This window comes from Triturus cristatus, chromosome 9 (assembly GCF_964204655.1).
Source record: "Triturus cristatus chromosome 9, aTriCri1.1, whole genome shotgun sequence".
Classification (NCBI taxonomy): Eukaryota; Metazoa; Chordata; class Amphibia; order Caudata; family Salamandridae; genus Triturus; species Triturus cristatus.
Window position 1 is genome coordinate 692,170,005 of NC_140592.1, and position 13,482 is coordinate 692,183,486.

The window sequence follows — 13,482 nt, forward strand, 5'->3', positions numbered from 1 at the left end:
ACGGGTATGTTAAGGTGATGTCGGATTTCACGCCGGGATTTTTAAATACTCACTCATACAAAAACACAAACACACACTCGTCTCTGTTTTGAAGGTCTTTAAACATGGTCATTTTACAAAATAATTACTGTGTTTTAAGTATCTAGACACAATCTGCACTCCTTTCCCTCTCCACTAGCCCTTCAGCCCCCTTCATACCCTACTTCTCAAACAATGATTGATTAACATGACATGCCGGAGTGATTGTCAGAAAATCTGAGCCCCCCCCCCCCCCCCCCCCCCCTTCAGTCTTGCTGGCCAAGCTTCGCCCCTGCAGGCACGAAGTACAATTCTGTTTACATTTCATTTGCCAGATACAAGTGCATTCCAAAACCTACCTTGTACGAACTCGCTGTTAATAAATTAATGGTTTTTCTGGTTTCAGGTAAACTGGACTCTCTGCCACCGCCCCTCTCAGAAGCGGATTTCATTTAACTCTGCTCCTGGGCTCTCGGATTACAACCGACACATATTGTTGATTGTGTATTTAACAAAGTTGTTTCAAAAGCCTTTCCGCAGACTGACGAACGACAAGGTTGGGTTGAGTTGTCCACCAGGGCATAAGGTAAGGACGGTGAATCTCTTATGTCGGTTGTAATGTTTGCTGTTAGATTAGATTCAATATCAAATTTGCAAATCACCTTCCCTATTCATATATGTAAGATATACCAAGAAATTGTTAAAACTATATCTTTTATTTATATTATAAGGATATATAGTCTATATATTCCGACGTGGAGTTTCTGGGTGTGATTTGAGCCACAGGCAGGGCGGGCACCGGGCAATCCCCCGGTGCGCCGCACGGGTGGGGGCCGGTTTTGGGCCCCTGGGGGCCGTTTTTGTTACAGGGCCGTTTTTGCAGCATAGCTGCAAAATCGGCCCTGTAACAAAATCGGCCGAAAACCGGCCCTCACAAAGAGCTCGGCGGCACCCCCAAGCCCCGGGGCCGAGCACTTTGCCAGGGCCGGTTTTGATTCCCAGTCCGGCCCTGGACACAGGTCCTGTTTGTTCAGTCGTTTGGCCGTTTCTGACGTTTGTTTGCTGAGTGTACGGGGTCAGGCAGATTGAATTCTACCCATGTACCTCTACCTTTTTCGAGTGATATATTCCCTTTGGAGGATTACTTCTACCAAAACCTATATGAGCAATTTTATAACCTCTTTGCAAACTAACTATTCTATGGGCTACTTATAGTTACTTTTCCACACTTTCATTCCAAAATATGGTCAGGTATTAGGGGGTGACTATTAAATATTTGATTGCCCATTGCAAAAGTTACACCTGCCCCGGGTAAGAAAATGGGTCAAAAAGTACCCACAAAAGTGTAATGTGTGTGTTTTTTTTTTTTTTACTAAATCTCTATAATCTGTACTAAGCATTCTGAGATGTTTTAGTTGTGTGTCCTTAGAATCACAGTTTATTGTCTTTTTCATCTCTTTCATGATATTATGTAACCATTAAAGTTACTGGGGCCTTATTATATACTGTTCTCGGTGATGCACCAAAGGAGCACGTGATTACAGCTTTTGCAATAAGGAATGGAACAAACACGGTGGGTCCTGTCCATATCACATAAACATTTTTGTTCTAGGACAACGCCAGAAAGTATAGAATGTAAAACAACTGCAGAAAAATTATATATGGAAGGTCTCTTGCGTACAAATCGCGTGACATTAATTTTATAACAAACAAGCATTTACAATGCAATGGTCTCGGCAATATTATAGGTAGAGCTATTGGTATTGCTCATTATTTTTTTATCATTATTGTATCTCTAAATAAATGGCATTGTCATTTCTATTGGCATTAGCTTTTTTTTTTTTGCATATGTGATACCTATTGCATTAGCAGAGAGAGAGTGAGGTAGTGAGATAGAGAGAGTGAGGTATTGAAATAGAGAGTGAGGTAGTGAGAGAGAGTGAGGTAGATAGAGAGTGAGGTAGTGAGATAGAGAGTGAGGTAGATAGAGAGTGAGGTAGTGAGATAGAGAGAGTGAGGTAGTGAAAGAGTGAGGTAGTGAGGGAGAGGGATGTTGTGAGGTAGTGATATATAAGCATAGAGTGATGTTGTGATGTAGTGAGAGAGAGAGAGGTAGTGAAAGAGAGAGTGAAAGTGCGTTAGTGAGATAGAAAGAGTGAGGTAGTGAGATAGAGAGTGATTGAGGTAGTGTGTGAGAGAGTGAAGTTGTGAGGTTGTGAGCTAGAGAGTGAGGTAGTGATGTTTTGAGAGAGAGAAGTTGTGAGATAGAGAGGTAGTGAGATAGAGTGGAGTAGTGAGGTAGAGAGAGTTATGTAGTGAGAGAGAGTGAGGTAGTGAAACAGTGATGTAGTGAGGGAGAGGGATGTTGTGAGGTAGTGAGATGTAAGCAGAGTGGTGTTGTGATGTAGTGAGATAGAGAGAGGTAGTGAAAGAGACAGTGAAAGTGAGTTAGTGAGATAGAAAGAGTGAGGTAGAGAGCTAGAGAGTGAGCGATGTAGTGAGTTAGAGAGAGAGTGAAGTTTTGAGGTAGTGAGAGAGTGAGGTAGTGATCTTTTTAGAGAGAGAAGTAGTGAGATAGTGAGGTAGTGATATAGAGGGGAGTAGTGATGTATAGAGAGTTATGTAGTGAGAGAGAGTGAGGTAGATAGAGAGTGAGGTAGTGAAAGAGTGAGTTAGTGAGAGAGAGGTATTTTTTGACATGGTGAGATAGAAACAGTGAGTGATGTGAGATAGAGAAAGATTGAGGTAGTGAAAGAGAGAGTGAGGTAGTGAGGGATGTTGTGAGGTATTAAGATAGAAACAGAGAGTGATGAAGTGAAGTAGTGAGATAGAGTGAGGTAGTGAAAGAGTGAGTGTAAGTTACTTAGTGTATTTGAGAGAGAGAGAGAGAGGTAGTGAGATAGAGAGAGTGAATTAGTGAGTTAGAAAGAGAGAGTGAAGTTGTGAGGTAGGGAGAGAGTGATGTAGTGAAGTTTTGAGAGAGTGTGTTGTGATATAGTGAGGTAGTGAGAGTGAGATAGAAATAGATAGTGATGTAGTGATAGAGAGTGAGGTAGTGAGATAGAAAGAGAGTGAAGTTTTTAAGTAGTGTGCTAGAGTGAGAGATAGTTACTCTGGTAGTGATATTGTGTTGCTGTGAGAAAGAGAGAGTTGAGTAGTGAGTTAGAGAGTGAGGTAAAGAGTTAGTGAGAGAGAGAGTGTAGTATAGTGAGAGATAGTGAGGTAGTGAGAGATAGTGAGGTAGTGAGAGAGAGAGTTAGGGAGAGAGAGTGACATAGTGAGAGAGCCAACCCCACACACATACAGAACCAGCCACACAGAGCCACACACATACAAAGTGTATCCCCCAGACATACATACAGAGCCACACATACAGAGTCAGCCAGACACAGATAGAGAGCTATCCACACAAATATTCAGAGCTACAGACATCCACATACAGAGCCACTGACTTACACATACAGAGCTAGCTAGAGACATAGAGTCACTTAACACACATACCGAGCTAGCCACATAAAGATACTGAGCCATCTATACACACACAGAGGCACCTATGCACTTATTGAGCTACAGATACACTGAGCCACACACATGCATAGCTACACACAGAAACACACAGACATACACAGACTTACACATACTGAGCCACACACACACAGAGCCACCAACACATACAGAGCCACACACACAGAGTGCCACAAACACAGTTACACACAGAGCCACACACATATATCCAGCCTAAACATAGGTACACACAGACAGAGCTACTTCTAAATAGCGACACTTAGCCATAAAGCAATCTACACAGACACATGTGTACACACAGATGTATATACATTCACACAGTGCAATATTGAGTGACAAATATAAAGCTACACTTTTACACACACACACACAGTCGTCCTCACCATGCAAGTGTGACCTTCAGCTCACGCGCTACGTTTCTAGGCGGCCAACCTTGCATTTCCCCACATCTTCACAACCACTCACTCACCTCCCAGCAGCCCCTTCCTGTTGGCCACTTGATCAGCCAACGCCAGTTCTCTGGTGCTGGTGAGCGCGGGTTTTCCGTGGCGTCCACTCAGGAGATAAGCTACTCTAGCCTGTAATGTACTGCCTGAAGCCATTTTCAGCACGGCGGACAAGAGGTGATACTGGCTGAGAAAACGAAATACTTCCGCTCCAATATAAGAAAGCACTGGAAATTACACAGGCATGGCAGGATCGAGTGCTTTACACTCAGACGCGACCTCGTAGATTAGGTCTAGAGAGCTTCTGTTACTTTTAAACAAAAAAGCCTGTTGCTTTCGTTGAGAGAAACATTTCAGTATGTTCTGCCTGGGACACATATTTCCTGATTGCTCCTCACTTTTTGAACAGCTACACAATTAAATGTAAAAATGAGGATTCAATCCCAATATTTTTCAGAGCCGGCCACAATTCATAGCTGAAGGTAGATGTTAGGTCCATGAAACCAGATACAGGGGTATCTCTCGTCTCCCAAAATACTTAGTCGCTTGAAGATAGAGGTTTAGGCTTTGTTCGACAGTGCCCAAGAGTTCTGTAAAGTCATACTTGGCCTCAAAATAGTGCTCTTAATTTCTGCCGAACCTTGGAGTTGTGGCAGGAGCAGTTTACCAAATAATTTCAGTGATGGTGTTGATCAATTGAATTTGATATATCACAGTTAGGTTATAACTTTTCACATTTTACAATATTTCTAAAATTTCACTGCTTCATCAACATAAAGGCATTGGAACAAATATAGCAGTAGAGCAGATATGTGTGGTGTTTAGTGTCCTCAGCAACAAAGTGCTGCAAAGGTTTTCACGAAAGTGAAAAGAATCGCAAAAAATTGAATTCTGCTGCTAACTCTTATAAGTCACGAGCACCTAATTTCCCCTACAACCTCCACACTCCTCATGAAAATGTATATTTTGTGGTTTGTCCTCCCAGAGAAGAATCCGAGCATCGGGTCAATTGGTTAGTGATTTGTCGGCGATACAGGATGGATGCAAAGATGTCCACAGAGTAATTTGTGATATAATTCTTTCTAGTACGCAAAGATCTTAATTAACCTATGTTTACACAGCACGGCTTACTAAGAAAAAAGCGTACCGTAGTTTAAAATAAAACATTAAGACTGACACCACCATACTGTCCAGGCTACGAGATTGGGAATTACAAACCTTTTGAGCTGTGTGCCGGTCACCACAACCAGCAGGTGTAGTCCTCGTAGCCTCCGTCAGTGTTTTAAGAGTGGAACAGATGAGTTCTTAGTGGGGCATGGCATTGGTTGAGCGTTTAAGTGGGCAGGAAGTTGGGTAAGCTCTTAAAGGGACATAGCGATAAATAATGTCTTTGTTGGATGTGACGCGGATGAGTGACTACAGTGCATGGCATCAGATGAGTTCTTGGGGGCTGTGTTAGTGTGGGGGCACAGTGGCTATTAACTGCTAGTCACCCACATTTAATAAAAATAACACACTGTATGAACTAATTTTCAGGTTGCTTAATCAAGGGGGCTCGTCCGTGCTTGTTCAGTAGTCGTGTAAACAACACAACGGTTGTATTTGTCTCGAGGCACAGGAGAAAACTTACAGCGCTGCTGTGTGTAGGGCAAACTTTTAAATCGTATTTACCACTTTACCCGGTTCCTGGTCACACGGGGACTCTTCTGTATTTATCCATAAACACGACATCTTTTTCTGCTGTTTCACCGAGGTGCCTACTTTAAACTACACACGTTTGTTGTGCTCGTTTTGTTTATGCCAGTTGTAACCAGTTGCCGGACAAAAAAAAAAAGACAAGAAAACAACACTGCGACAAAAGATGTACTTACTACAAGACAGGTACAAACAAGCACACCACTGCCTTTCTCCGAGGCGAAGCTGAAATGCCTCGGAGAAACGCAGCGGCGGTTTTCAGATTCGGGGGCGTGGCTAAAAAGTGGAAAGAAGAGCAGGGAACACGCCCCCGAATCTGAAAAAGACGGAGCCTATTTGGAGGGACGGCTCTCTGCTCCAATGGCTGGCCTCCGTTTAGGAAGCCAGCCAATGGAGGAGAAGCAAAAAGAGAGGTGGGCTAAATAGCCACTCTAAGAATCATTAAATCTCCAGACTTCCGGTTCTGCCTTCGGCAGACCGGACGGTCCCTCGACCTAAAAAGTAACAAACTTGGAAAAAGGTGTCGGTTTCTCCAGCTGCCCCTGGAGGGAAAGGTAAATATAGAAAACACAAGATAGAGCACACGCCAGGGGTAGCAGGAAGAATGGAAGAGACAAGGAGGACACTACACGGTAATGTGATAGGTGAGAAGGTGTATGTGTACGAGATAGAAAAAGAATACAGAGCTGGGTGAGATAGAAAACAGTTGTGAGAGAGAGATGCATTACAGAGGTGAGAGGGGTAGTGAAACCGAGACATGCAGGAAGGAGACAGGAACATGAAAGGGGAAAACCAGTGAGAGGGTGAGACAGGGGAGAGGGGAAGACAGGCAGTGTAAATGTATTTGTACTTATATAGCGCACTTCTACCCAGAGGTCTCGTAGCGCTGTATTCATACCCCTGTGGAACCCTTCCCGGTTTTCCTGTGAGATGTCCACTCCTGGGCATCCCTCAAGGTGAAGCCAGGCATCCTAGCGCTGTGGGGGCCGTTGTGGAGATTAAGCAAGTTATTGCCCAGAGTTGCACAGTGGGACCCATGATTAGAATAGGCACCGAGGCAAGAATTATCAGGTCCGGGGAAATTGAATCCAAGAGCCGCCGAGGCGGGAATTGAACCCTGGTCCCGGGCCAGACCTCTGCATCAGGGTCTACCACTCTAACCATTGAGTCACACTTCTCCACAGTGAAAGAAGTGTGATAAAGCAGGCTCATGCGAGGCAGCTCCGAGTAAAAGGCAATAAAGAGGAAGACAGGTAAGACAGCTGAAAGCGAGACAAAGAGGGATACACAGGTGAGCGATAACTGGGTGGAAAGAGAAGCAGGCAGGTTGTTAACAGACAGCTGAGAAAGGGAAGTGGAACGGAAAGAAGAGAGAAAAAGGAGATACAGAAAGAGGTGAGAGTAAAAAAGAAAGATCGGTTAGAAATGTAGCTGAGAGAGCAGAGGAGACATGTCACAGATGTCAAAGAGACAAACAGGTGGGACACAGATGGCTAATGGAGGAGACCGGTAAAAAGGGATAGATGAGAGGGGAGACAATTGAAACAGATTCAAATGATATAGAAAGGGGAGAGTAGGCAGATGACAACAAGCATTGAAAATGCAATAGGTCTTGCCTTTGATTAGGTTAAAGCCATTTGCTTTGCTAATGGTATTGTATAGCAATGCAAATGGCTTTAACTTAATGAAAGGCGAGACCTATTGCATTTTTAATGCTTGTTTTGTTTTGCTGCCTGCATTCCACGTATTGCACAATAGCACATGCTATGGCACACGTAAGATTTTATTGTATTGTAATTGCATTTACATAGCGCTTACTACCCCTAACAGACACTGTCGTAGTTGCAAAGACAGACAAATGTGATGCAGCCACGGTATCATATAAAATCTTAGTTAACTATTGTAAGACGGTGGTTCTGGCATTTTGCAAACGGGAAATGAATAATGAGACGAGTGATGTTGTTCCGCTAGTATTACTGAATCGACAACCATCTGGGCCAAGCTGACAGCGCTAACAAAAACTATGAGTGTGGGAGCCACGTGGACACCATTCATCTTTAAAAATGCGCCACTAATGCATCGCTCGCCACGCTTGGAACCCATGGCACCAACATGAGGTTGTTTGGGGCAGGCACCATGGTGATTGCGGGCGTGCAGTCTCCGACCCTCAAAGGTTTAAAATGCATAGTGTTGGACAGGCCTCACAGACGGCTTGCGCCCTCCCCGCACGACAGGGCCCGAACTCCGGCCCACCTGGCATATCCCCGCGACAAGCACCCGTACTCCGTCTCCCGACGGACCCTCTGCCCTCGGACACCTACTCATCACGGGGTCCAGCCCCACCGGCTTCCCCGGCCGAGTCAAGCCGCCCTCTTGGGCCCTGCACCACGCGGCCGCATGGCCTCACCTCGACCCTAACCCCGGGCCTGGCCGGCCCCGACATCCCGGCACCACCATCCACCCAGGAGGTGAGCGGACCACTTGGCAGGTCAATGGGAGAACGAAGTGTCAAGGGCTCTCCCCCTCCAGGTGCCGATCGCCCCCAGCTCCCCCCAGGCACTGGCTCCACCCCCTGCTGGGTGTCTGGACACCTTCATCCCGGACCCTCCGACCTCCAAGTGCGAGGGTCCGGACATCAAAGGGCACCAGCCCTATAACTGAGGCAGCTCCGGAGCAGGAAGGCAGTTGTATCCTGGAGTCGAGAGACACCGAGTGAACTCAACCTTGACGGTCTACTGGCGCTGCCGTAGCCGCTCTTGTGAACCATCGTCCTGCCTGCTGGCGCTGCCGCGGCCTTCTGCAACATTCATCTTCCTGGGACCTGCTGGCGCTGCCGCGGCCCGTTGTAACGACCATCCTCACCGGGACCTGCTGGCGCTGCCGCGGCCTTCGGCAACCTTCATCTTCTTGGGACCTGCTGGCGCTGCCGCGGCCCGTTGTAACGACCATCCGCACCGGGACCTGCTGGCGCTGCCGCGGACCGTACATCTTCCGGGGACCTGCTGGCGCTGCCGCGGCCCGTTGTATCGACCACCCGCACCGGAACCTGCTGGCGCTGCCGCGGTCCGTACCACCTAACCACCAAGCTCGAGGATTGTGAGCTCATCATCATCTCGTCCGAACTACCTGATTGGTAAATAGACTGTCCCGCTACCCCCTTCCCTACCTTGCGAGACTCTAATCGAGGGGACCCCTGAGTCCAGACCTCCTTGTACCACTCAACCGTATCTTAAATAAGTGCTTATAAAGAACACTGAACCTTATCCGTGTGTGATATCTGTCTGTGGGGGGGAAGTTACTTGTCTGTACGATCGCTGGAGACGGCTCTCCCCGGAGACCTCTCCCCCTGACCCCGGCCGGCCCTCCCGGCCCGTCTACCTTTTCTAACATTGGTGGCAGCGGCGCGATCCGAATCAACGCGTAATCGTACAGAGAGTAGCTCACCCCACGACATAAGCACGATGTCGACCAAAGATAGCAGCTCCACCGAGAAATTCCAAATGGAGAAATTAGAAGAATACAACCACCGCGAACTGAGACAATTTTGCATAGAACTTGGCATTGCTACCACCGGCCTGAGTACCAAGGATGATCTAAAGAGCGCTCTTGAGTCATGGACAGAAACTGGGGTCACAGGGCCCTCCGACCAAAGCAGCATCACACCAGACCAAAACAGCAGCACACCAGAGGGGAACGCCACGGCTCCCGAGGAGCGGGGAACGGGCCTCTCGCAAGAGGAGATCCGAGAAAGAGACAAAGTCAGATTACACGAGTTGGAGATGGCACGACTCAAGATGGATGGGGAACTCAAGTTAGCTGAACAGAAACTCAACCTCGAGCATATGCGGCTTCGAGAGGAACGAGAAGAAAAGCAGAGACAGAGAGAGCTGGAAGAGAAAAAAATAACGCTCGAGCACGAGCGCCGACTAGCGGAAATAGAACTGCGCAAACAGAATAAGGAACTGGGGGTGCCTGAGCGACCACACACCCCGGGGCCAAGTGAGAAAAAAGTTCACATCCCCAAGGATGTTGTCCGCGAATATGTCCGAGAAGACGACATACAACAGTGGTTTAAAGCCTATGAGATCGCAATGACCTCCCACCGGATCGACCGGAGTGATTGGGGAGCCGGACTTTGGGGGAGATTTATCAACGAGGGTCGCGATGCCCTGCTGCAGCTCCCCGATCACCAAATGTCGTCCTACGACCACATGAAGGCTGCCCTCCTCACCCGCTACGGCCTCACGCCCGAGATGTACCGCCAGAGGTTCAGAGATTGCACCCGGATCCCAGGTACAACTTGGGTAGAATACGTGAACTATTTCAGCCGGGCCTTCGAGGGTTGGATCAAGGGAAGTCAGGTCACCACCTACGAACAACTCTTCAACCTTATGGTATGGGAGCACCTGTCAAACAACTGTTTCGTCGAGCTCAGGCAGCACCTACTCGACAGTAAGCTGACTGACCCCCGGCAGCTCGCCGCCGAAGCTGACCGGTGGGAAAGCACCCGAGTGGGCCGGAGAGGGCCACACGACCAGAACAGAAGCAACCAAGGCCAGCACCGTCCTCGGGGAGGAGGAGGGGGCCAGGGGCGAGGGAGAGACGCCTTACCAGCCACACCCGTGGCCAGCACCCCGCCTCCGGCCGGCCGGGGCAACCCCCCGTTGCGGCCTGGGTACCGAGCCAACGTCACGTGCCACCGGTGCCAGCGACTAGGCCACTACGCCAATGACCCGAACTGCCCGCTAAACCAAACACCCAAGCCCCGCCAGGTAGCTGCCGCTGCCCTAGGGGAAGAGCAATCATCGGAGGGACCCGAAGAGTACGAGCCGGCCCAGCAAGGGTGGGAACCGGCCGCCATGGTCCTGGCGTGCTTAGGGGGAAGAGACATGGTTCCGCGGTCTCCCCTACCCGCCAACACCAGAAAATACGGTCAGTGGGTGACCATTAATGGACAGAGAGCCGAAGCCTTGCGTGACACCGGCGCCAGCGTGACGGCCGTCCGCTGTCATCTGGTGAAGCCCGAGCAGATCCTGCCGAACATTCTCTGCCCCGTCCGCTCGGCAGATAACTCTGAGAGTATGTGTAAGATGGCCTGCGTCCCGTTTGAATGGGGAGGGGTCTCCGGCCTACTGAAGGTGACGGTCCGGGACGATGCCCCCGTGGACTGCCTCCTGGGGAATGACCTCGAGAGTTCCCCGTGGGCCACCGTCGAGAAAAGAGAGCACCTGGGGATGCTGGGCCTCCCGGACTGGGCCTGCATAACCACCCGATCCATGGCCGCCCGTGCCGCCCCCCGATCAGAAGAAACCGAATGGCCAGCACCTCCGCCCCCGGTTGCCCCCGTAGAGGACAACGGCGAGTCCGACCTCCCGGACCCGACTACCGAAGAAGACGCGCAACACCAGGACCTTCCGGATCTGGCTCAGTGGCGTCAAGAAGGGGGGCCCACCCAAGAACAGTTCCGCCAGGAACAAAAGACCTGTCCCTCCCTCGAGGGACTCCGCCAACAAGCCAGTACCCAAAACGCCGGGGACACCACCGGAACCCACTGGGTCTACTGGGATAACGACCTGCTCTACAGCGAGCAAAGAATCGCCGAGCTGGGGGCCGGTCGAGTTCTGGTGGTACCGCTCCGCTTCCGAGACTTTCTGCTCAACCTGGCCCACGATGTCCCCCTGGCTGGACACCTGGGCCAGGACAAAACGTACAGTCGCCTGGTGACCCACTTTTTCTGGCCGAAAATGAGGAATGACGTCCTGAACCACTGCCGATCTTGCCCCACATGCCAAGCCAGCGGGAAGAGTGGTCGGAAGCTGAAGGCCCCACTGCAACCCTTCCCTGTGGTCACCACCCCGTTCGAGAGGGTGGGGATAGACATTGTGGGGCCTCTGGACCCCCGCACGGCACAAGGACACAGGTTCATCTTGGTACTAGTGGACCATGCCACCCGCTACCCCGAGGCGGTGCCCCTACGGACAGTGACAGCTCCGGTGGTTGGCCGGGCCCTGATGGGGATCTTCTCCCGGGTAGGCTTCCCCCGAGAAGTCGTCAGCGACCGAGGTACGAATTTCATATCTAAATACATGAAGTCCCTCTGGCAACAATGCGGGGTCACCTACAGATTCACGACCCCCTATCACCCCCAAGGGAACGGACTAGTGGAGCGTTTTAACCGCACTCTCAAGGGGATGATTGGGGGATTGGAAGAGCCTCTCCGTCGCCAGTGGGATGTACTGCTCCCGTGCCTCCTCTTCGCCTACCGGGAAGTTCCCCAGAAGTCCCTCGGTTTTAGCCCCTTCGAACTCCTGTACGGGCACCCTGTGCGAGGGCCCCTCAGCCTAGTCAAGGAAGGTTGGGAGATGGCCCCCTTAACGACCCCTCCAGACGTCTTCAAATACATTCTGGCCTTACGAAACCAGACCCGGCGCTTCAGGGAGATGGCCAAGGCGAACCTCGAGGCCAGCCAGGAGGACATGAAGAGGTGGTATGATCACAATGCCTCCTCCGTTGAATTCGAGCCTGGGCAGCAAGTATGGGTGATGTCCCCCACCGAACCATGTGCCCTGCAAGATAAGTGGACGGGGCCCTTCAAAGTGGTCGAGCGTAAAAGCCCCGTCACTTACCTCATCGACATGGGGTCCTCCCGGAACCCCCTTCGGGTCCTCCACACCAACCGGCTCAAACCACACTTTGTGCGCTCCGAACTAAGCCTCTTGATGGCTACAGACAGTGGTACAGAAGAAGACTCCGAGCCCCTCCCGGATCTCCTGAAGACTCAGGAGAAGGACGGCTCCGTGGACGGGGTCCGGCTCTCTGACGCCCTCACTTCGGAGCAACGCCAGGACTGCCGGGACCTCCTGCTGCAGTTCGCTGCCCTGTTCTCCCTCACCCCCGGGGTCACCCCTTGGTGTTTGCACGACGTAGACACCGGGGACAGTCCCCCTGTCCGGCACCGGGCCTACCGCGTACCAGATCGGGTACGGGCCTGCATACAGGAGGAAGTGGCCAAGATGCTCACGATCGGGGTCATCGAGCCCTCGGACAGTCCCTGGGCCAGTCCGGTTGTATTAGTTCCCAAGGCCGCTGCCCCCGGCACCGCACCTGAACTGAGATTCTGCGTCGACTACCGGGGCTTGAACGCTGTCACCCGGACCGACGCTCATCCCATCCCCGAGCAGACGAGCTGATCGACCGGCTGGGGGCCGCCCGCTACCTTAGTATCTTCGACCTAACGGCGGGCTACTGGCAGATCGGCCTCACACCCAGGGCTCAGGAACGGTCAGCCTTCTCCACCCCCGATGGCCACTATCAATTTAAGGTCATGCCCTTTGGCATGAAGAATGCCCCCGCCACGTTCCAACGCCTTGTGAACCAGGTCTTGGCGGGGCTTGAAGAATTCAGCGCTGCCTACCTGGACGATATCGCTGTATACAGCCGCCACTGGTCCGACCACCTCCGTCACCTCCAAGAGGTCCTACAAGCCCTCCAGCGGGCCGGCCTCACCATTAAGGCCGGCAAGTGCCAAATTGGCCAAGGGTCTGTGACCTACCTTGGGCACCAAGTGGGAAGCGGGCTGGTGGCCCCACTACAACTTAAGATTGCGGCCATCCAGTCCTGGCAGCCCCCCGTCACCCAGACCGAGGTCCGAGCCTTCTTGGGGCTCACCGGCTACTACCGGCGGTTCGTGAAGGACTACGGCAGCATCGTGGGGCCCCTCACGGGTCTCACATCCAAGAACCAACCGAAGCGGGTCAACTGGACTCCTGATTGTCAAGCGGCCTTCGAGGAGCTGAAG

General features: G+C 50.9%; 1 protein-coding gene across 5 annotated transcripts in view; it reads left to right on the forward strand.

The window, feature by feature from the left end:
- The first annotated feature begins 448 nt into the window (after window positions 1-448).
- The window catches only part of LOC146798510 (cytochrome P450 2F2-like), a 443,597-nt gene continuing 430,563 nt past the window's right edge, over window positions 449-13,482 (forward strand). For all 5 annotated transcript variants that reach the window (XM_085625789.1, XM_085625794.1, XM_085625792.1 and 2 more), the window contains exon 1: window positions 449-604. The gene's annotated coding sequence lies outside the window, so the exon portion shown is untranslated. The remainder of the gene's footprint in view (window positions 605-13,482) is intronic.